This window comes from Symphodus melops (assembly GCF_947650265.1).
Source record: "Symphodus melops genome assembly, chromosome: 10".
NCBI lineage: Eukaryota > Metazoa > Chordata > Actinopteri > Labriformes > Labridae > Symphodus > Symphodus melops.
The window spans coordinates 14,272,577-14,296,875 of NC_136700.1; the positions used below are offsets into that span (position 1 = coordinate 14,272,577).

Here is a 24,299-nt window from a genome sequence, read left to right on the forward strand (position 1 = left end):
GAAGCGGCAAACTGAGTTGGAAAGTCGTCCCTTGGGCCTTTCTGTGAAGAATTGTCTCTGCGGTCAGATTGGGATCTGATATAGAAGCTCTAACAAGAAGATCAGCTGCTGTAGTAAGAGCATACTTCCTTGTACCAAGACGAGACACACCAAGAGTTGCTACTCCAAAATAATGGTGTACAGAGACGCTGTGGATGCATCAGGGAGTAGCAGGTAAGGGGGTATTTATGATGGTTGTGATGCTGATTGATGATGCTGTGCCTCTGCACTGCCTGTCACAGGAGGAAAGATCAATAAGTGCAATCAAACAATGGATCTGTGTCCATTGTTTGTTTGCACTTCCTGAAGTTGCTTTTGTTGTACTTACTCTCTGATGTACAGTATGTTGCTTTGGACAAAAGTTATTCCCAGATTTGTAGAATTGTACAAAATAAAATGAAGTAAAGAAGTAAATGCGGTGCAACAATTCGAATTTGAATCATGGATTGAAATAACATTGATTGATTGACAGATTAAAATGTAATAGCTATTCTATGGCTCTGGTCAAAACAAGTACAAACGCCTGCTGCGTGCTTTTATTATTAATCCCTTTTGTGCATACCAGTATCACACACATGCTCAAATACAGGACACATAAATACACAGACTTACACTGGAGCTTGTTAGAATACACTCCTCATATGCTTTCTCCTGCTGGTCTGCCCATTTTGATAAATAATACATTACAACAGAGACCAAGTGGGCTTCCTCCCTCCCCCTTTCCCTATTTCTCTCTCCCTGTCGATTCTCCTTATCCAACTTTCTCCTCCCTCACCTACTTCCTATCCCAACATCAATCTTATTCTCCCTCTTCCCCCTGTTTCCCAGAGTCTTTCTCTGGCTTGTTTTGTGTTTCTGTATAGTTGGCATTGTTAGCTGTAATTGATTGATTGAGGTACACTGGTCGCCGTATGATGTCCGACAGGAGGCAGAAAAGAGATGGTTAAGGTTGGTGATGGATGGCAGGCACATCAGACTTGATCCCCTGAGATCTGAGCCTGTGAGCAGAAAGAGATCACACCTATTCATTAATGTTGTTTGCACAAACCACAGAGGAGGTGTTCACAAAGTTCTTTTTTTTTTTTTCTATGCTACATAGTCAAAAAAGTGCTAACAATGAAATGTCACCCAACTAGTCGGCATGATGAGTTCATGGATGATTAATTCTGGCTTTGGGCCAGAGGAAAATATTAAATGACACATCCTCTTAAGTGGTCTTTTATTAATATCAGCTGTACTCCACAGGGATTTGTATTCTGGAAGAAATGTTTGTATTATTAATTTAGCGTTGTATCTTTTTTTGTGACATCACTCTCACTTGAGTGTTTTAAGAAGCCCTCCTTTCATATTCTTCTTTATGTTACTCCCTTTCAATAATTGAACTTCACATTGAACTTTAAATCCGAGTAAAATCAAAGCAAAACACTCTTTCTACTTCAAAGCTGAATGTGCAACATTTTACTATGTTGCTATTTTTGCTGCTGCTTCTCTATGAATATAGGAGAAATCGAGTACATCCTCTGAAAATATACTGTCTAAGTCATTTTTGTCTATGTGTGTGACACCAGAGTCCCGCTGTCTGTGAGGCTGTCTGAGCCATATCTACGTCATGTTTACATGAACATTATCTTGCCTTTAAAAGCTGTTTAAGTAAGGGACTAGAGAAAAGAAGAATAACGTACTGTACTCACTGCTTATTTAAATGCCATGAAAGTCTTTTTAGATCATGGTCATTTAATGTAAATGTACACGTGTGAAGCTACGAACAAACCAAGAGCGCTACCATTAGCCTGCTAGCACAACAATTCAACTTGAGTTGTTTTGGTTTCATACTGGTGCTCAAGGGTGACATCTAGCAAAAAGTTGCACATTCGGCCTTTAAAGAGCGTTGTAAGGGCTATGACCCATCGTTGTAAATAAGATATTCAAGGAATTAAAGGAAGTTAAAAGTTCTCATCGGTGATCCTGTTTAGTTCATGGTTACTTTGAACTTTAAAAACCTCTTTTGTCAAAAAGGATGACAAAACGTTAAAGGTCAACTTCAATGTGACTTATTTAATGTCTTCTGTGGCCTAAATGTCTGCTTGGACTTTTCCTGGTTAAATAAAAAATTGGACTTGAGATTGGGTGGTCAAAAGTCAAGGTCTTTTTATTGAAATAAAAATCCATTATAAGGCACCATGCTGTGAGACAGATGAATGGATGTAAACTACAACTGTGACACAACAGTTAAACACTTGTTCTAGTCATTTCTGCCTTTTCTCATATTCGTTAAGGCTTTGTTCTGCCCTTATTCACTCTTGTATGCTTTCCTGATATATTTCCAATAAAACCTTTTAAAGGTTATTTTTGCCTGTGGTATGGGCAGTATCTTTTGTGGAGGGAAAGGATATTGGGGGATAATGAATGTTTGTATTCTGTGTTTATAGGTCAAAGTATAAACAAACCTATAACCCGGGGTGCAGTTATGGGGATTTGTGAGGTGACCTTTTGTAAAACCTTGTTTGGATTGACTGTTCCTCCCTGCTCAGGGAATTATGATATGAAGCTTCTCCGAGGGGTGAGGCTGTAGTTATGAATATAGTCATTAAGTTTTATGGCATTTTATTGCATTGTTGAGTTGCATGGAGGGCCAACATTACAAGCTAGGTGAGGCTATGGGGCCATGAAATCTAACACTTACTGATTAAGTATTTCTCTAAATAATTGGAAGTACTCTGTTATTACAGTAAATCCACTTCTATGAAAATAGTTTGCTGTGTTGTTTTGGTTCTTGGTTTATCAATTTTAACAGTTAGCTAATAAAGCCCCTGGTGCTCTAACCTGCAGTTTACTATACACTTTGCCATAATATAAACTCGAACTGTGTTTGTTGTGCCCTGATACACACTTTCAATTAACATCCGGCATCCAATCAGACACAGTTATTCTGCGTAGTCATGGTTCATTGTTCCTTGATGGTTACTATAGACAGGATGTGGAAAAGGGTAGTGTTTGTAGTAGCTGATGGCATTGTAGGATGACCATTAAACTATATTGTCCAATAACACCCATTTTACCCAGGGAGCGGCCAAATTGTTTCCTGTGCGTGTGTGGGTGGGTGCGTGCGTGCATGTGTGTGCATCTGTGAGGTGTGTCTTCCATCAGCTTCCCAGCAGAAAGGACACACACAGACCCATTAGAGACAAGTGAAGCCAAATTGACCGGCAACAGGACATCAGATTGAACACACAGCGTTTCAATCCCGAGCCAGTCCCTCCAGCATAATTGGTGTGACAGGTTGTAAACACAAAACACTTCTTATGGATCATTGCTGGAGTTCAGCTTGGGAGGTTTTTATCATCACATGTCACATAATAATTTGATTTTTTTTTTTAATGAAGTTCAGTCTCATATGACCCCCTCTCTCCTCATAAGTATGTTCACACTTGTACAATCTTCAGGTGGAGTGCTGATATCACGCCTGCACAAACTAATACATTTACATTTAACTTCATTTGCTTTTGAAGCCTCCTCAAGCACTCGAACATCAGGATTTAGTGTGAGTGTATGTGAATTATTTTTTTGTTTGTTTGTTTTCACTAGAAAATACACAGTAAGATAAATCACTTAGTGCTTGACAAAAACTGGATGAACCACTATTTTCATAGTCAATTGATCAATCAATTATTAAGTTAAAATGTACAAAATGTTGGCAGTCATCCTACATTCGATTCAGATTCTGTCAGCTCTATTAATCCCAGAATTGCAATTTAGTGTAGGAGGTTAACAACCTGAGTTTAGACTCAGATGTTGCTTGGTACCTTAAAAACTATAATCTGCAGACATTACAGACAACTTTGTTGTAAAATCAAAGGTCTTATAAACTAATATTTAATTGAATAATTTCATTGCAGTGTAGTCTCTATTAGCTCAAATGTGCGCACAGAGATCATGTGTCACGATTCAACGCTCCAGAGCAGCTGCTGAATTGACCATATAAAATGAATTCTTTTGCTTTTAGTTGCATCAATCCTGCTTTCCAGGACATCCTTGGTAAATGTATGAAGAACAAGCAATACACCTTTTTGTGAGTGCCTTGAATTAAAACCAGTGGCAATGCCCGACCAAAAACCTGAATACAGCAGCATGATATTATGTCTGAACAGACACGCTGCTGTGTCTTTCCATGGCAGCTCCAAATAGCTGAAAGATAGATAACTCCAAGGACAGTGTTATTAATATCTGAAGAAATGCAAGTAATCAGTGATTTTTGATATCATGAGGGTTTATTTTCCTGATGTCATCACTCATTTATGATGTCCTCTTTCTTTCTCTCTTTACTGCCCCCTCGCTGTCCATGACAGCTACAGTATTAATAATAAATGACCTGACTGTGTAAAATGCCAGGCCTTTGCATATCAGTGAACTGTCCCTTTAAGAGATATAATGTTGACAAATGACTGGGAGCACAAGGCATTTGAACATGCTATTAACCTCTGAAATGTCATTGTGTTTGTGAATGTGAGCCCTGAGAGTGTGTGTGTGTGTGTGTGTGTGTGTGTGTGTGTGTGTGTGTGTGTGTGTGTGTGTGTGTGTGTGTGTGTGTGTGTGTGTGTGTGTGTGTGTGTGTGTGTGTGTGTGTGTGTGTGTGTGTGTGTGTGTGTGTGTGTGTGTGTGTGTGTGTGTGTCTGCCAGCCAGTCTATAACATGTTATTAAGGGGTTTGTGAGTCGCCATGACCCTTTATTGATCCTCATTAGATTTCCTTAAATGACTTGACAAATCACAGACATAGTGTCCCATGCTGTAGCTCCTGTGCATACGCCAATGCAAACAGCCCTGAACACACATGTATAATCTTGGCTGCACGTATTGGTATCTGAACAATCACAACACATTCACACAAACACTCTGCTCCCATATGTTTTTGTACCACAGGTCAAGCTGGGAGGGAAGAGGAGAAAGCCCCTGCTCTCTGTCTAAGGATCCAATAGGCTGCTTAAACAGATATTTTATTACACACACACACACACACACACACACACACTGTACTCTCAGGCAGGTTTAATCTTGTGTCATTGTTAATAAATAGTACAGGGCTAATCAGATGAATCTAAACTGGAGTCATTAAATTGTGCCTGCATTGTGTTGAATTGAGTTAGAGTTTGTGTGCGCATTTGTGTGTACATGTAGATCTGTGTTTTTTGTCTTTATACGCTTGTGTGTGCGTGTGCGAGAGAGAGAGCGAGAGAGAGAGAGAGAGAGAGAGAGAGAGAGAGAGAGAGAGAGAGAGAGAGAGAGAGAGAGAGAGAGAGAGAGAGAGAGAGAGAGAGGGTCAACAGGTTGCTGAGCAGCTTAATTACCTTGCCACTGAAAATCATGTTCGCACTGCCAGATTAAATGTCAGCACAACTGCACAGCACTTGTGTGTGTATGTATAACGGTGTGTCAATGCACGTTTGGTTGTGTATTTTGTGTGTGCCTGTCTGACTGTTGAAAAGGTGTGTGTGTGTCATTTCATGGGTTCATGTCAATTCCGGTAGCCATCATCTCACACGTTTCCCTGACTCTTTGGTAGTCGTCATCACTGCTCCATTTACTTCACTACTGCTTGTGTGTGTGTGTGTGTGTGTGTGTGTTACCTCACTCTGTGGGTGTTATTTGCCTTGTTTTATCATCCTGCAGTTGCTTATTAAACTTGCTCTTGGCATCTCCTTTCTTCCCCACCCTCCCCTGACGGTCTCATTCTCTTTCCCTTTTGTTTTGTCACTTCTCAGGTCCTCATTCCTTCACTTCACCTCTCTGCTTTTTTTTCTTTTCTTGTTGATCAGATATTTACATTATCTATAAAAATCTGCTCTTAATTAAGCTTTTACGCATAGTGTACAATACAAATGATCCTGACTGATCAGCTAGCTCTTTTCTTAAGAAGATGAGGAATGATCTTAGAATGCAAAAAACAAACAAAGGCCAAACAGAAGTTATTCTGGCATCTGAACGAATCATGAATCAACTGTGATCCATTTCAGATCTCAACAAATAGTACACACTGGAACCGTTTGTTTGGAACAGTGAATCATATATACTAAGTTTGCATTTCATTTCATTATAAGTCTATGCAGTCATTTTAAAGGGAGGTATATGTTCCAGTTTCATTAGAAAATAAAGAAAACATCACATAACTTTTAAAATCTTCTTGAATGTTTTTCTTTAAGCAACATTCCCATCCCCTCATGGAGTTTACAGTACCCTGTTTCATGAGCAAAACTAAACATAGTTCACTTGGCAACTTTATTGTTTGTAATCTCACAATGGATGTGCACAAATGAATTTAATTTTCCCATTATTCTCAAACATCGACGTTTAACACTGTAACATTAGCAATCATTGTAATGGAGAAATTCAGACCTTACATTTAAAATAAGATCTAGTATGTATCTTTTATCAGAGGTCTCAAATTATTAAAATGGCCTGACAAAACATCAAGCTCAACCTTTGTCATTTTTTATGCAAGTAGATGTGAACACATTTGATCACTAAACAGAATTAGATTCGATTGAGAGGAGTCAAAGAAAACCTTTTTCTAAATCCTCTACAGAAGCTTTTCACTGGACTTACGGCGGCGAGCTAGGTGGACTTACTCTGTTGCTCATCTTGAAATTACGACTTGACACAATCCCAAGCAACAACAAAAGTGACACAACTTTATGAAAAACAGGCGTAAATAGTGAATATGCTGAGAGAAGGAGTCCAAGGGAAAGCCTGAGAGCTTTTTGCTTCAAGAAAGTAAAATTGAAGAACATTTAGCTAAATCTTGAAACCTCCCGTTGGATAATTTATGGATTCTTTGTGATGCTCTCTCCCGTGTTCTGAATTTGTGTCCTGAGCCGCTTAAACTCGGAGCGGATTCCCGTCAGGATACAGCCGACACATTCACTCATGTGTAAATGTTTGTGTGTGAACATCAGACACTGCGCCGTTATCCTTTGTTTGTCTGTGTGTGTGTGTGTGTGTGTGTGTGTGTGTGTGTCTGTCACTGAGCGTTATATACTACACACAGGTTTATGTCTTTAACTGCAGTGCTTTGTTTATGTGGGTTTGTCTGTTTATGGCTGGAAGTGTGATATATCATGTTTGTAAATTTCTGTATGGGTGTATGCACACAGGCAGCGCTCTCTTATCATCAGCTTCACATAGGAACTGGATCAACAGACGACCAGAAACCTTATCACTCCAAACCCCACCACACTGTTTACTCAAACAAGCGTGCACACATCCAAAGCAGTGTTGACTGTACACCGTGTATGTGTGTTTAAGTTTGTGTGCATGGGTTTATGTGCCTATACAGTGTCAACTATGTTACAACAGGAAAAGTTATAATATTACAGTATGCAGGTTGGTCATACATGTGGTTGGTTTAAGGTCAGATTCAATGTGTGGTTGCAGTTTTCAGATTTAATTTGTGCAGTGTGTATTTACACAGAAAGAAATATCTGATAGGCTCACTTTCTATTTAATTAATGTGTGAAGGTGATGATGTGGTGCAAAGAGCAGGGAGATGGGAAATGTGTTGTATGTTTTTCATTTCATAGAAGTGCAACAAGATGATTCAAATCAGCAGCTTTGACCAAAACAAGGGTTGGATCAGGGCTAAAAAAAAAAAAAACAGAGAAAGCTTTATCGCTCGGATGTTTATAAAATATAACGGTGCTGTAACTGTACATCTTCATGCAACCATCAGACACATTTCCTCATCTTTCTATGTATGCTCTTGCTGTACATGTGGCCACTAGCCACCTCAGTTGCAGTCACATAAAGACCCATGACGACATGTAGCCTGTTGGTGGATGGCACAATAATGTCTCGAAAGACGCTCTGATTTTCTCTTCCCAAATGCTTATCTTGTGCATTTGTGAAAATGGTGTACCAACTTAAATCGTAAGAGATTGTTATATAATCTAACCATATTGTTCTTATTGTCATATTTGACTGTGGTCCAGTACTCACCACATTTTTTTATAGACGGAGACAGATGTAAAAGGCATGTCTTGTGTTGGATGAATGTTTGAAGGGTGAAACAGATGTTTGAAATAAAGTTATGTTATTCTGTTTTCTTGTTTATTTTACAGTATTTTCCTCTGTGCTGAGATTAGTTAGCCACCATCAGAGTAGTAGCAGTTATTTCAAGCATGTTAGCTTCAAAGTGCAACCGGTTGTGTTATATCAAAAAGTTTCAATATCTTGTTAAAAAGGACATTTATTTGACGCTGATATATGGCTAGTATGGATTGTTGAATATAAAAACCAGATCCCAGGAGACATTGTCAATCAAGGGATTGGAAATGGAAATGTCATCAGAAGGTCATTTTTCCATTTTGCCAGACAGGTTTACTGTCCGGAAGCAATATCACACCTAAAGTAGTGAGACTGAAATACAGTAAACCTATGACCATGGCTATGATACCCATCAATGCAGATGAGAAAACAGCCTGTCCCTGAATAAAATATCGAGTTTGGTCCTCAGCAGATGTGTGTGATGTGTCTCAGTTTGAAGCATGCCCAAGCTTTCTTTGAGCCCAAGGACAACTGCACCCACTGTGACAACTCTCCCTTAAAGTGCTTCGTCGCTGTCCGGCTCGTTTGATGAATTTGTCTGATGATAACCCAATAATGGTTTCCACTGTCGCAGCTCAGGAAGCGATAGATCTCGCTGATACCCTCGCTCCTTAAGCTGAAGTAGGACAGAGCTGCTGGGAACAGCTCAACTTGACCCGCTGGCCAAGGAGCTGGACGACCCAAGCCTTGCAGTCGATGCGTGGGATTGTCTGCTGATAATGGCATGCAATGATTCAGATGGTGGGCCTCATGACTGACAATGAGGAGGACGGTGACTCACTGGCACTGTTGGGCAGGGCCGCAATGCCCCAGCCATCAATTACTACGCCGACGGGAGACGGCACTTCCTCTCCCCTGGTATTCGACTTAGACTTGCAGGATGTGTGCACGAGCCCCGCTGCTACACTCAAAGTGAAGAGGATTGGATTTCCATTCCAACAAAATTTCTGCTGCAGCATGCTGGGCGTCTCCACACACCTTTGCCAGGTTCTACAGGTTTGATGTTACAGCTCCTCCTCTAGCCCATTCTGTGCAAAGTGTTCCTGAGACCCAGTAAGTCTTTGCTGGTGAGTGTGAGTTTCAAAGTAACATCTGCCTATCAATACAGGAATCAGTATTTTCCAACGTGACATAAAATTAATGCTATGCAAGAAAACATTATCTTACTAAACTAACTGGAGTAAACCCAGTTATCCAAGTAGGATGGGTGAGGGTCTCACCAGACGACCCTAATGGCTTATTCGTAGCAGGTGAGTGTTTGTTGAACGACTGGCAGCATAGTGTCAACCCCTTTTTCAGGGGGAGGGAATCCACCCTGTGTGACTCTTGACTCCAGCCAATACTTGTTTGCAGAATGAGCTTCTTTGGATGTCACTGTGGAGGCATTCCCAACGTCAGACACTCACTCATGTTGCTCAGAGAACTGGTGTTATCCATGTAACCTAACTTGTTTTGTTTGTTTAATTTAGTGTTGGTGTAAGCAGACAGAAGTACTCTTATATGCGGTCAAATCTGCAGTCTCACAGTGTTTGTCTCTGGTGTCTTCTTATTTTGCTCAGAGAGGGAGAGCTCAGTCACTAAGTATTAATGTTTATTATGGTGGTTACGCACAGGATGAACTGCATTATGAAACCGATGGCAGAACATTACGACCCCACAGGGAATTCAAAGTATGTTTATAGAGTGCATTTATAGTATAGAGAAGCATCGGCAGACAATTGTGCCAAAGCAGTAGGTGATGAAGTACGACATTACCATATGTTTCATTTGCAAAAATGACAATGTGGCCCTGTGAGTATGAAAGGAATGCTCGACATTAAACACAGTAATCAAAGTTTGAAACAATGAGCTGCAGTGAATGCTACACAGCTAGGGGAGTCAGTGATCAAACAGCAGTGTCCTGTCTCCTGACATGATGTGACTGTACCATAACAGTCTTTTGATGAGCTGTAATCCCACAGGTAAATCCTCAGAAATTAATGAGGGTAATTACACAGGCGTGGAAGTTGAAGGTGATTACAGTCGGGACAGTCACTCCCTTGGCAATGCTCTTTGTTTAAAAGGCGTCAAATAAATGGCCTTTTAGTAAGCAGAACAAACTGCACTTCAAGTTTAGGCATATGCTGTTATTTATAACACACAATCCTCCGCTTCAGAAGTGCCCTTTATGGTAATCAGCGGTGTACAGACTCAAGTACGAGTCAAATAACCAGTCTATGTATCTCCTCAAGTAAAGAGTGGACTGTGTAATGTGTGACACAAACTGTGTGACTTTGACACCGGAAACAATGTAACGGGATGGAGATCTTTTCCTAATGACCATGACCTTTTCCTGACCTTAAGCAAAATGTTTGATGCCGCAGAGGCAACAGAAATATTCATGAGTCATTTTTGTAGACGTCACAAAACTGGAAATTGTTTCGGAACCAACTACATTCAGGAAAAAAAATGGACGAAGCTTTGGTTGGTAGGAAAGTGCATGACATAGAGCTGTTTTTAAAGCCCATTTAGCAACACTTTACTGTCACCTACCGGAGTACGTGAGCTGCCTTTAAGCATAGAGCTCAGTAAGAAGTCATTATTAATGTATCGATGAAAATGGTAATTCAGCATAATTAGGAAGAATCTTTACGCTGAAGGTCAAATACTGAATAATTCAGCCACATTCTGTTAAGACAAACTGAGCTTTGCAGGAGCACGTCAAAACTGCCACCTCATATTTGCACAGGAGCGTTCACTTTTTTCATGGCATGTATATGAGTCGCTCTTCATAAGAATGTCAGCTAAATGATAAAACGGTATGTGAGTGCATGGTGAGGTATAAGAGGGGGGAAGTGAGAGGAAGGGGGGGAGATAAAAGAATGGAGAAAAAGAGGGACAATAATTGAAGAATGAAAGAAACGGTATCTCGCTTTGAAAAAGAACTCTTTATCAGCCTGTTCACACTCGTACACCAACATTTGCATGTCGTTTAACACACGCAGCCTTTACATACGCCGTCTCTCCTTTCAAGATGATTTCAAGTCATTTGCATCCACAACTGAGTTTTGAGCAGAGTGACAGTTCAATCATTTTCCTCTCTCTCTCTCTCTCTCTTTCTCTCTCTCTCTCTCTCTCTCTCTGTCTCTCTCTCTCTCTTTCTCTTTCTCTTTCTCTCTCTCTCTCTCTCTCTCTCTCTCTCTCTCTCTCTCTCTCTCTCTCTCTCTCTCTTCTGATGGAGTTAATTGAAAAGGCCATGCATGCTTGGAGGCACCAAACAGAAGTCTATCATCAACTTTGAATATTGAACCTTCAAAAACAAGAAAAGAGGCGCTTCTATATTATTCATCTCATATAAAACCATTGTCTTTATTTGACTTTAAAGAGGATTATGTGCTTTACAGTAACTTGTATTAAATTGTACACACATTAGTCTGAGGCTTGAAACTGACAAAATAATTCAATTTGCATCTTAACAGAGACAGAAAACGGGAACATTTACAATCACAAAACAAGTTTTAAAAGTAACTTTCTTACTCACATCTATGTTGGATTCAAACCTGCAAAATGTGACTGAGCAGCAGGGCTTCCTTTCTTTCTGTCTGCAAAGTGGCATGGACTCAAATTTGACATCCAGATCAGTTGTATGCAAATCTAACGGAGAGCCGAGCAAAATCCATTGGTTTTGACATGCCTGGAAATGTCATGCTGTTGACGCTGCCTTCTGTGAGGCTACTTCTGTCAGGCAGCTGTTACACTGATTCTAACCCATGTGTCAGACTTGTTCAATACATGCAGCCACACTGACTTCTACCAGGAAAACGTTTGAGAGGTTCACAGAACTAAACATGCAGACCTCAGTACATGGGTAAACCTGGTTCGACATGCATTACTTTCATCTGAGAGCACTGTTTCCCACTTTTTTCCCCCTCTGTTTTTCTTTCATGTTTTCCTCTCTCTACCTGTCTGTCATCCTTCAGGAGAACAAAGGCTCACACATATCACATATATCTGGCCTGAAATCAAAGAAAAGACCAGGCTTCACCTCGGAGCAGCTGGAACAATTTCAACACACTCATATCTTAATTTACAGCCATGTGGTTTATCTTCAACACCTTGGGCTTAACACTTGTTAGGCAGCTCTCACTCTGATGGTAGTAGACTACAGTTATGCATTTGAAGTTAAGTTTGTCAGTTCTCCCTCTTCTATAAAGACCAATCAGTTCAGGGTTGCATATTTCAGATTTGTTTTGCATTAATCAAGTCTAGACAGAATGGCAAGCTTGCTTTTTTCCACATTATTAAAAATCAATCATTTTTCAAAATCAAAGTGTTTTACATGGACAGCAATAATAAAACAAATGTGAAAAATGCAGGCCATACAATCCAAAGTAAAGGCAATGATTAAGAAATAATCAACATTTTAAGTAAATTTGTTTACAAGAACTGTAAAAGAGACACCATTATTTAAAAGGAATTAAAATACATAAAATTCAAAATCAAGAAAGGCTCATGGGTAAAAGTTTGTCTTAAGAATGGATTTAAAAGAGATTACTGACTCGACTGACCCTAAGGCAGATCGTTCCACAGCCTTGATGTGTTTTAGTGAGCAGTGTTGAAATGAAACTGTTGAAAATATTTCATCATCAGTATTGCCTAGTGTTGTATCACACTAAATATTCCATTTTGGCAGGGCTTTCTTTAAGTGCATCAGTGTGAAAACAGATTTGAAACGGAGAGCTCTAAAAAAAACGTCCTTTTCATTTATGGCTCTTTCCTTCCCGGATAGTTTTCTTTGTATCTTCCTCGATTTCAGTCCTCCCGGCTGTCATAGTGTGGTGTTTGTGACTTGAAAGTTCCTGAGTATAGACAACAAGAGGAAAACAGAGGGAAAGGCGTTAAGTGGAGAAGTTGGAAAAGTGAAGGGCTGTGACAAAAAGAAAAGGACGGAGATGAAGAGTTAGAAAAAGGAAAATGAGGAGCAAGATAAAGAGGGATAATATGGAGCGAAATGACGAGTGGAAAGAAAACTCAGAAGGGGCAGATAAAGGAGAGAAATCATGGGAGAATCAGGTATGTATTTATCAGGAGGACTGGGGGAGGTTGTTTTTGTCAGGTTACCATGGTGACAGCAGGTTTCCAGCCTTGATCACTGGCTGTTATAAAGAAAAAGGTGTTTGCATGTGTGTATGTGTTGAATCATACTGTCAGTTTTAAATGCATGTCTGTTTGACGTGCGCCGTTTGTGTCCGTTACTTTTTGCATGCACGTGTGTCTAACTGAGCTATCGTCTCTCTGGAAGATGCGTGTTGGGAGAACTGAGACACAGGAGGATTTGAAGAAGTTCAACAAATGGCAGCAACAAACCATTTTCCAGAGACCCCATCATGTACGGAAACAATCATTTTAGTGGACAGCGTTGAGAACAGAAAATAGGTTTGGCTCAAGTTACTTCCGAACGAAGAAAAAAAAGGAAGGTGCAGCGAGGAGACAGGTGAGGATAATTGGAAAGAAAATGATTTCTGATTTCCTCAGGAGTGGTAAGGAAATTGGACAGCTGCCACACGTGCACACACACATCCACACACAAGTATCCCTCGCTCACAGCCACACTTTTTCTGTACTTTAATGCTGTAGAGCCACAAGCAGTGCCTAGCGATAGTAATCAGGAGATAAACTGTTTTAATCTGGGAGCAGAATCACTTCTCTTATCCTTTAATCTCTGTGATGTACCGGATTGGGGAGGTTATTCTCAAAATGCAATCTGGTTCTTCTGAGTCCAGGGCACTAATTGAGCCGTAATCAGGCAAAAATCTTAAAATTTAAAAAAGAAAAAGTAGTCATTGTTAGGATTAGCCGGTGATCACCTGATACACGCTGACAAACACATTTATAGGACAAATAGAAAAGTTTTCTAATACTGTATATACTACACTATCATACTGCCTTTCTTTTAGCATTCCTAATCTGCATCATAGCCTTATTTGTGTCGAGTCATTGAAAGCTAACTCAACCAATGGAAACGGGGATGGAGACAAAAATACATGACTCACACAGAGCAGAGTATGGCAAAAACAGGCTGAATTTAATCTCCAGTCCGAGGTGGGTAGATGGGTAATCAATGCCTGCCCATCTGGAACAATCCAAAGGGGAAAGCTGAATTTAAAAAAAACAGGCTAAATTGGTCATTCACTTAAAAGACTTCACAGGAAATGGTAGAACTGGAGGACTCGAAGAAACACACAACTAAGGCAACATATCAAAAAACATGAATAAACCCCACAACAGTAAACACTCCTCTTCCCACTATTCATATATTTGGCCCATAAAACAACTGTAAAGTAGTCATGTCTTCTTGGACAGTAACATAGCTGACTACGTGGCACATTAAGAAGTGTGAAACATTCCCCTCGATGCGAATTTCAGATTATTGGTAAACTTTGGTTTATTGCAATTTCACGCGTATACAAAGAGCAGCTTATTTCAGCTGATGTGTGCTGTGTGAATAAATGCAAACAATGTCATGCAAGTAGCCCTTGGCTCACTTTGTCAAAGTAGCTCTCAGATACAGAAAGGTTGAAGACCCCTGCTCTAAATGAAACCAGACACATTAATAGAAGATCATCATATTGTAGTCCTGTGACTTAAACAAAACGCGACACAGACACATCTTCACACATGCATTACACACAGAATGGGCCTTATTCTTGTTTCGACCTCATGTGACTGAAGAGTTCCTGCTGGAGTGAGACCCTGATCCTTTCTAACACTCACATGCACACATGAATATATTGCATGTAAATTATGAGTAGAAATATTCCCTCCGCACTTGTGGCACACATATATGATTGTATCCTGGAACACCAATGTCATAGTCAATCAGACTTACTCGTGAGAGGATACCACTAAGATGAAGAGACACTAAACAAAGAGACAAAGTCTGCATTATACTGTACCATAAACCTGGCCTACTTGACTCCTAGCCTTTTGATGGATAAAAATGTTTACTTTTCTCGATAATTTTCTTTCTTTGTCTTTTTTAATCCTGTTTTGGGGGACATCTGTGATTAATTCTTAATTCTTACTTTCTTTAGGCTGCAGCTTCCCTTTGAAATGCAAACAATGAGCTGATTGGTATTCCTTACAGAGTCCTGCAAGTGCAGCAGAGAGGGATTGAGAACACTTGTAAGACTTTGAAGTTTGTGTGTTGGGGGGTGGACTGAAGTTGTAATTGATTTGGGGCATTTCGGATGAAATGAAAACAGAAGTTTCTCTTCTTTAATGGTGCTGCTGTATGATCATAACACCTTTGAGAAAAATTGTGTCTGCACAGGGAGCGATGCAGTCTTAATCAACAAAGATCCAAGTAAGATTGAGACGGGTAATCCCGATGCAGCTGGAATTTTTCTTTGATAGCATACGCTTAGGGTTACATATTTTTTTAGACTGTAACCCTTTTTCATGTTAAATGGAGTTCATGCAGGGAAAATAAATCTCATAGTGTGTTGTACTATTGTTAAAAGAAGGGAAAAAAGAAAAATACGATATAAATTTGTCAAAAAATGTGAAAAAATGTATTTCTATTCAATTTATATGCTATAAAGATGCAACCAAGATGTTTTATATCCGATGTGTTACTGATCTGATTTGCAGTAGAATTGCGGTATAGGTACTTGTACACTTGGGGGCACTATGACAGCAGCAGTGATTTGTTTGACGTTGCATACCTAGAGCGAGAACACAGAAAAAACAACAGATTTGAGGCGAGGAGGAGCTGAAGTCAGACAAGAGGAAAAGACGTGATGCCACAAGGGAGAAAGACATGAGCAGGGAGGAAGGAAGGAAGGAAGGAAGAGGGAAAGTGAGAAATGTAGGAGAGGAGGAAGAGAGGTCAGAGTGCTTCAAGGTCAAACATGTGATTGAGGTGTGTTTTATTTTTTAGGCGTGGATGTGTCGAGGGCATGCGTTTATGTTATTGACGTGAGTGAGCTCACATATTGAAGCAGAGTGTGTGTGTGTGGAACTGTAACACCTGTTAACATTATTTTATTATCAATTAATTTGCCAGACACTCTCTAATTAATTTGTACCTAAAACGTTGGTATAGAAAGTAATCATCAGCAGCAATAATAACTTCACAGAAGCAGAAGTAATGTCTTCCTTGTGTTTTATTAGCGTATTCATTTTTTTAAAACCCCATAGAGGATTCACTTTACTATCATGGAAAGTGAAATGAGAACGTCTGTTTAGCAGTTTTGATAAACTAGTTAATTCATCAAATTCAGTTTGGAATTCAACTAATTGGTTTGTCAGATACAAAAAGAAAACCACGAAAATACTGAATTATTTTGGATGCATTTGTTGAAATACATCGAGTGTACGTTGCTGGTATTTCTTATTTCCACATCAGTGCTCAATGAAGGTTTTAGCCTTTTCTTAACACATGCAGTGAAACAGGCCAGTCAAAAAGGGCCACATGTTTTTGTGCACTTAGCGGTTTATGATGGTTAATGATTGGATTGGATTGAAATTTGAGGTGGAGACATCGATGCAAGTAATACAGAAACATTTTAATCTATAGGTAGAAATATGCATGACGCTATCCCGTTACAGCATATCTTTCTCGATTTGTTCCTTTGTTCTCAGAGTTCATCAGAAACTGTCCGTTTAACCTCAATTAAAACACCTCTGCTTGACTCTGCTCTGCCTCTTTGTGTGCAGTTAAACATCTCGCATCATTATTTACATCCAGAGAGACCAAATCCTCATCTGATGTTTCTACAAAGAACATGGGAATCTATTGTGTGAAGACGCACAGAACATTGGGAGTTTGATGGATGTGAACTTTATTTTTCTCTGATCTATAAAAGATATTTAACATCTGCTCGCTAGTAAACCCAACAGCCTTTTGACAGTTTTAAAGCAACTTGTTTGTATTCGAGCTTCACTAGTGTGTACTTGTACTGTATCCTCTATGATTATGAAAGATCTCCTTTGGAAAACACAGTAATTCTCTTTTATAACTCCATTTAGTCCCTGACCTGAGTTCAGATCCCCCATCTGTACCACAGGGTCGATGCTGCTCTTATGAGAATATAAAGCTTCTGCATGTGTGTGTGCGTGTGTGTGTGTGTGTGTGTGTGTCTGAGTATTAGCATGCCAGGGTCAGTACATTCACGGCTTCATTATATTGAGGAAATTGTGAGTATAAATTGTTCTGTGATTTTTGCACCTCAGGGAGACGGGGTGCCATAGCAACAAATCGGAGTCAGTGTGGTTATTCACACGCACACATTTGCACATACACTCACACACGCACTTTGTCACCATCATTACCACTTGTAGCATCTATTCAGCCTGCTCGACACCGGGCTCACAGCAGATAGTCTTGCTGCTGCGCTCAGATTGGTCGAAGCGAGGAACCAATTAGATTAGAGAAATGAAGAGATAAAGAGAGCGCAGAGGTAATAATAACGCCAGACAGTCTCTCTCTGATCTGGCTGGTTACCAACAAACATATGCAAACACATGCAAATAGTTGCACACAAATAGCTCACAAATGTTACATCTGCATTCCCAAACACACATTCACAATGCATAGGGGCGTGCTGGGCTCTGTCGCCCACACCTCATTAGTTGTTTGGTAAAAAAAGAAAAAGAGAAGTAAGAGTGGGGAAGAGGAAGCTTTGTCCTGTTCCTCCATCTTTCGTTTTCTCTCACTCTGCCCCTAAATGACTTCTCCATCTATCAGTCAATTTTTTTCTTTAGCTGCAGTTTGCCGCAGTGTTTCGTTTTTCTACTTTGCCTTTCCTTTTCTCCTCCTCTCTTTGCTTTTCTATCTTTTAAACTTGCTCCAACTTTTGACTTTCCCACTACTGGAGGTTTTCTGCTTCACTTACTAACTTTCCATTCCACCGGTGTTTTTTTTTTTTTTTTTTTTTTTTAAACTCTTTTCTTGTGGTTGTATGCTAGCTGTGACACCTTTTTAATATTTTTTTAAATTACGCCGACACCACCAGAGGCTCTGCTGACTGTGATTGACAGGGTCAGATTCCTCCCCCTCAACCCTCAACTGCCTATTAGCAAGTTTTTCTTCTCCTGCCACCATCTCTCTTCCTCCTTCACATCAGTGTCTCTCTTTCACTTCCCTGTTCCTCTTGATTTCATCACTGACTCCCGACGTTGCCCACTGTTTCAAAATCACCTCTGACATAAACAGCAATGAGCAAATACAAAAGGAAGGAAATGTGTGTGTGTGTGCCTGGACATTGTTTCACAGCACATCAGGAAGGAAGCAGCGAACTCTGACAAGAGTGGAGCTCTCCTTTCCACACATAAACACAGACACAAAAACAAATGTATTGTAATACCTGTACAGTATACTGCATCTCAAAAGAAGAACATTGTGGGATGTTTTTAGGCCTAGGATCCCTTACCTCTGTGCATCCACTTTTGACAAGAAGTGAACTCGTGCCATGAAGTGTTTGCATGCTGTTACAACAGGACATGGTGTTATTAGGGCTAGTAAATCAATTATTAATGCTTTATAGACTCTCTTAAAGCCATTAGTATGATAAGGTCTTGTGTTGCCAGGTTGTAAAACTCTTGCTGTGTGTCTAGCTCTTTAGTTGGACAGTGAACTTTCCAAAGGATCATTTGACTCTCTCAGAAAAAAGCCACAGATCCATTTCAAAAATGATGGATTTGTACAAAAATCCTTTAGAAGTTATTTAGTTACAGATATAACCCTTGATAGGACTGCTTTATAGAAAGAAAACTTCAAATATCCAACATCTATTTAATCTGCAGTTTTAATGTTTGCAGGATGAGGATTTAAACAACATACTATTGGAGTGTCGTCCCCAATGAATTCAAGTGTAATGTATGAAAAGTGGTACTGGAGCATGAGTCTCGAGCAGTGATGTAGCGGAACCAACCAACAGTGGTATTTTTCCAAATATGTATTTGTATTTGTTTTTCTACAAAAAACAATTCATTTAGGAAACTATGCATATTGCACCATTCACACGGACATATTAGTTGGAAGTGCTTCACAATAAAGCAGGAAACAGGAGAATAAATCAAAACAGGCAAATTAAATAAGTGCCAGTACTGTAGGACTAAACCAAGCAATCAAAAGAATAACAAGCAATACAGCTTCAGATGAGAAACAGGACTACGCCAAGAACAGCCCAATGTGTAATATATGTAAAAATGAATGCAAATCAAAAAACATGTAGATTGACTTCGTAACCATAGTGACTCCTTATTTCCAAAAGACATGAGCCTGAGGTTACACAGCATCAGGTGAATAGACTGTAAGGTGCCACCCAGTTTGAATGCTGGAAGTCCCTACCCAGTTATGTATCAGGATACTTAAATTGTATAAAGTGTGACAGTGTGTTCCTGAGTAACAGTATGAAGTGCTTTATATTCATAACCTTATTCACTATGCTACAGGGAATCGTTCAGAGATGTGGGAGGCAAAGATGAAGACAGTGATTGTCAGCACAAACAGGAAAGTTTTTTTTTCCAAGTTAAGTTCAGGGTTGTTGTTGTTGTTGCTCTAAACTGACTTGAAGTTTCCCTGCATGAAAGTCGCCCTCACATGGATCAAAGGATCAGCTCTCATGTCCTCGTAAACAATTACAGTTTTAGAGTCCGATCTCTAAAACCAGTCCAGGGCCACTCACGCTCTCAAACAGAGGGCCCTCAAGTCATAATGCCAATCAAAGAACAAAACCAAGCAGTGCATGTGTCTGCTTTGCTGGAAGCCCAAAAAGACTCAGCCTGTACTCTTTCTCTCAAAACAAATTATAGTATATCCCCCAAGCTGCAGTTTTTCTCAGCACAGCGACAGCCTTGTAGCATCACAGATCCACTCCAAATTGTGTTGCCTGATCCGTCTTTCGAGGGTTTAAGCACTTACATAGCGAAATGTGTTTCAGGCAAGGTTGCTGGATTTTGAAGAAACAGCTGCCTTTTAGACCTGCTAGATAGCCTCCAGCTTCATCAGCTGATCAACTCACCTGAGATCAGACAGTAAGAGAGAAATCATGGTTCCGAGGGCGTGTCCCGACGTTCAGACTGGGAGGGCTTTACTGGGGCGCTGACTGATCATGGGCAGCATGAAGGAGTGTGCTTACAAACACATGTCAAAGTAGAATTCAATAACCATTTCTGCCGCCACTAATCATACCAACTTTAAAAAAAAACACTGAGGTATGACATGGATCTTATGTTCTTATTTTCTTCAGTTAAAGAACTAACTTAGCAGAGTGGCAACGTATAGATTTTTGCATGCTTTATTTGTTAAATCCTCCTAAAGAAGACACGTAAAGTAACAATATGTGCTGTATTGAAATATCACAAAGACGACCATGAGTGTTATGCAAAACACAGTACAACAACTTGCTTTGAACAGAAGTTCCATCTAGTTATAGTAAATTGAAATACATGTGGTGGCCATATAGATTTCAGGGCTCTCATATCAACCTATAATCTCCGTGGCCATGCCCCTGGCTGGATGCGAGATAAATACAGTCTTTGGCACATAAACAACACAAACACAGTTACAATAAATAGTGAATTTACCTGAATGGACAAAAGCACGAGAGACACTCTGATATGTGTTATGATTGCATTTCAAAGCGGTGGACCATATCGAGATGTCATATAAGCCCACTGGGGTCCTTCTCCTTATCCCCTCATCTGCTTCTCCACACTCCAATATGGACTCTTGTTGCAACACGGTGCATGTTGGTATGGAAACTGGCTTATAAACTGTTCAGGTTGCCAACGTCCTAACTCACATAGCAACCATAAAGCAGCCTCTCAGAGTTTTGTTGAGCAGCAGCCTTGTGATTTTCTGATGAAAAGAAGCAAGCAAGGTTCATTGTGTGTTTGGTATGTGGGTATTCAGCTCGCGATGACCCAGTGTATTGCTGCAGAATACAAAGGTTACGGATTTCTTAAGGTGACATGCCAGTGATTTGAATGAAACAGTGCCCACACAGCTACCTTGAAATCTCCTGGTATGTAAATGAAGCACATTGTGCACTGCTTAAAAAAGTTATGAGTCATCTTGAGACCTTTACTGATGACACATTTTTTGCTTTTCAGATAATCTGATAAACTGCTGAATTTATTAGATAAATGGAATTTAAGAGAAAAACGCCTGAAGATACATTTTCATATTTTCAGTGAAGTATCAACCTGTACTTTTCATTTAACATAGTTCAATACATACTTTAAATTCCACATAGGTAATATGTGAAAAAGTAAATGTGTATGTTATTAAGGCGGGCCTTTATCATGACAGCTACATAGTGGCTACACATTGTTTCACAGTGCTCTGCCTCACAGAGTGGAGTCAGCTTAACCACCACTTAGTACTGTTGAAACAGGTTATCAATACAAAAGAGTGCAGCTTGTTCTTAAGTGTGTGTGTGTGTGTGTGTGTGTGTGTGTGTGTGTGTGTGTGTGTGTGTGTGTGTGTGTGTGTGTGTGTGTGTGTGTGTGTGTGTGTGTGTGTGTGTGTGTGTGTGTGTGAGAGAGATAGCATATGTCTGTGTGACTTTCCAAAGTATAGGGCGTGTCATTGTCGCTTTCCTGCTGTTGTTTTATGCTCCTGTTGTTTAAGGAAATAAAGTTGTGAGCAACAATAAGGTGAAGTTATACACACACACACACACACACACACACACACCAACTTGCCTAAGCTGTTAGTCATACGCCCTGTGGTGAACACTTTTATACAAAGCACTTTGCTCTTAGGTGAGTGGAAGGATTTTTTCAGAAGAATTGACAGCCTCAGCAGGGACTGCACTTTGTTGTTTTTGTCAGCTTCATACAGACCTATAAAATGAAAGAATAGTTATATAAACTAATTAACTGAATAATGACATGTCCCATGCAGTGCTATTGGGACCTGTAGGAAACTGAAGTGGCAAAAACTCAAACATTAGGTTTGTCCTCTAACCTCTCCAATGTCTTCTTGCTTTACCACTTTGGAATGATACGGGAACAGATGGTCCATACATCCAGTGAAAGTTGATGCTTAAAGTTGCTGATAGTTTTATTGCAAATCAAATAAAACGCCCGCTGATCAAAGGGCACCACCTCCTCCCTAGAGCAGGTGTCGGTACAGTGAACGTAATTGTGGCATGGTAATCAAGTCAATGTCTATACTCCCCTCTTTTAGCAAATGACACTAAGTGGAATGATTTGCTTGCAGTGCGTCTCTTTCTTTCCGTCTGGGGCTTTTACATAGGCTCCCTTGTCTTAAGTCCAAGATAATTAACCCCTTGACGCCTGAATTTGTTTCCAAGAATGAAAACATTTTTTTTTACGTGTTTCTGCTTTCAAGTAGATGCTAAATTAAGTTGAGAACGTTAATATGAAACAGCACATAAATAGATATTACATAAAAATAGCACATACATAGCACATCAAACAGATGTTGTTCCGTCTCCGACTGGTCCTATGAACATCTAATGCTTGCAAAAGGTTCCTCGGTATGTATTGAAAGTGCATCAACCGGCAGTGGAGGAATACAGACGCTATTTTGGCTGCATTTGAAACAGAAGCGGTTTGATGCAAATCCCAACAACAGGCGTTAAAGGGGTTAAAAGAAACTGACTGTGCCTTTGACTCATGGCTGTGGAGCAGGAAAATACTCTAACTCCCTGCAGTGTTATTGAACATCTCAGCTGGTTTATACTGAATTCTAAATTAATTTGATGACAAAGACATGACGATGAAGTGTGACATTTGACCTTCTAGAAGATGTCGTGAGGAGCTCAGCAGCAGTATTTTGGATCGCTACTATACACTTCAAAGAAGAGTTGCTAAGACAGGTGAAGAGAGGGTTGCAACAGTCGATTTGTGATGAAACAAAAGCATGGACGTTAATCTTCAGCTCTGGACTCAAGATGCCTAAGTTTGGCAATATTCCTTGAATGGTAAAAAAAGAGGGGCAAAACAAACCACTAACATGAGAGTCCAGACTCCGAGCCTGGTCCATTAAGACATCAAAGGTTGTACAACAAAGGAAAGAGGACCAAGACTTCTCATCCTATCTGGAACATCAGGGATAAGAACCTTCTTTTTTCATATTAGTGTTCAGCCTGCCATCCAAGCGTTTGTACAGTTAATAAAACAGAGTAGTAAAGAACATTTTTGAGAAGTTTATTAAAAGGTCTTCTTCATGTTGAAAGGGCTCCAAGGAAAAGGTTATGAACCCTAGCACCAAGGGACACAGTCATGTACCATTCTTTTGTATTTAATTGAGAAATTGATATCAATACTCAAATTGAAGCAACTAGTACAGGTTTATCTTCGACATTTCTGATAAACCTTTAGAGTTATTTCTTTGATTCATCACCTAGTTGTTTCTGATTCATGAAACACGCAAAGGTTTCTATCAATTTAGATAGTAAGTCTTTCATGTCACATTGCACATTAATACTTCTCTGCTAAGCTTTTCAAATGAATCTATTCTTAGTTAAGAGTGATAACCGTATCGCACTAATCGTTGACACAATCTAGCACTGCACCGCTTCCTACCATGGCAAGCATGAACATCCACTGTGTCTCTCCATCTTCCCCTGCTCCTCATGCAGCTGAAGCACATCCACATACACATTGTTCATCAAGCTGAGCTGATTTCTGAAGCGGCCACCTCAAGATGCAAGCCCCTATTGTTCCCTGCGAAGCGCATGTCAATGCAGATCCCTCTAAAGGATGGAAAAGAGACACTTATGTGAAAGGCTCTCCAATTGTTTTCAAGTCACTGTGGATTGATTTTAAAGAATGCTGGAAGAAAATGTGTCCTTATGGTTTCGATATGAGCCAAAGATAAACAGTTGATGAAAGTTGTGTGTATATCCTCAACTGATCGGTCCAATGTGCAAAAAGGTTTTAAAACAGATATAAAAAATGCCCTGAAATTAGCCTTTAAACAGTAAAGTTGTACAAGTAGCTATTAAACAGATAATAAATACATCAGTAAAAAGACTGACATAGCTCTGCCCTTTTCATGGACTCCTACAGATCAGCAAGAGTGAAACTGCTTCTGTGGGGGATGAGGGAGTTCCATACACCTTGGGCCAAACCTGAGTGTGTGGACGTGTGCATCAGGATGCTGTTAATATAGCCTCACCATTATGTATATTAGCCCCATTC

At 39.9% G+C, this 24,299-nt stretch overlaps 1 protein-coding gene across 1 annotated transcript in view; it reads left to right on the forward strand.

The window, feature by feature from the left end:
• The window catches only part of pde2a (phosphodiesterase 2A), a 138,982-nt gene that overhangs the window by 16,158 nt on the left and 98,525 nt on the right, over nt 1-24,299 (forward strand). The gene's annotated exons all lie outside the window — the stretch shown is intronic.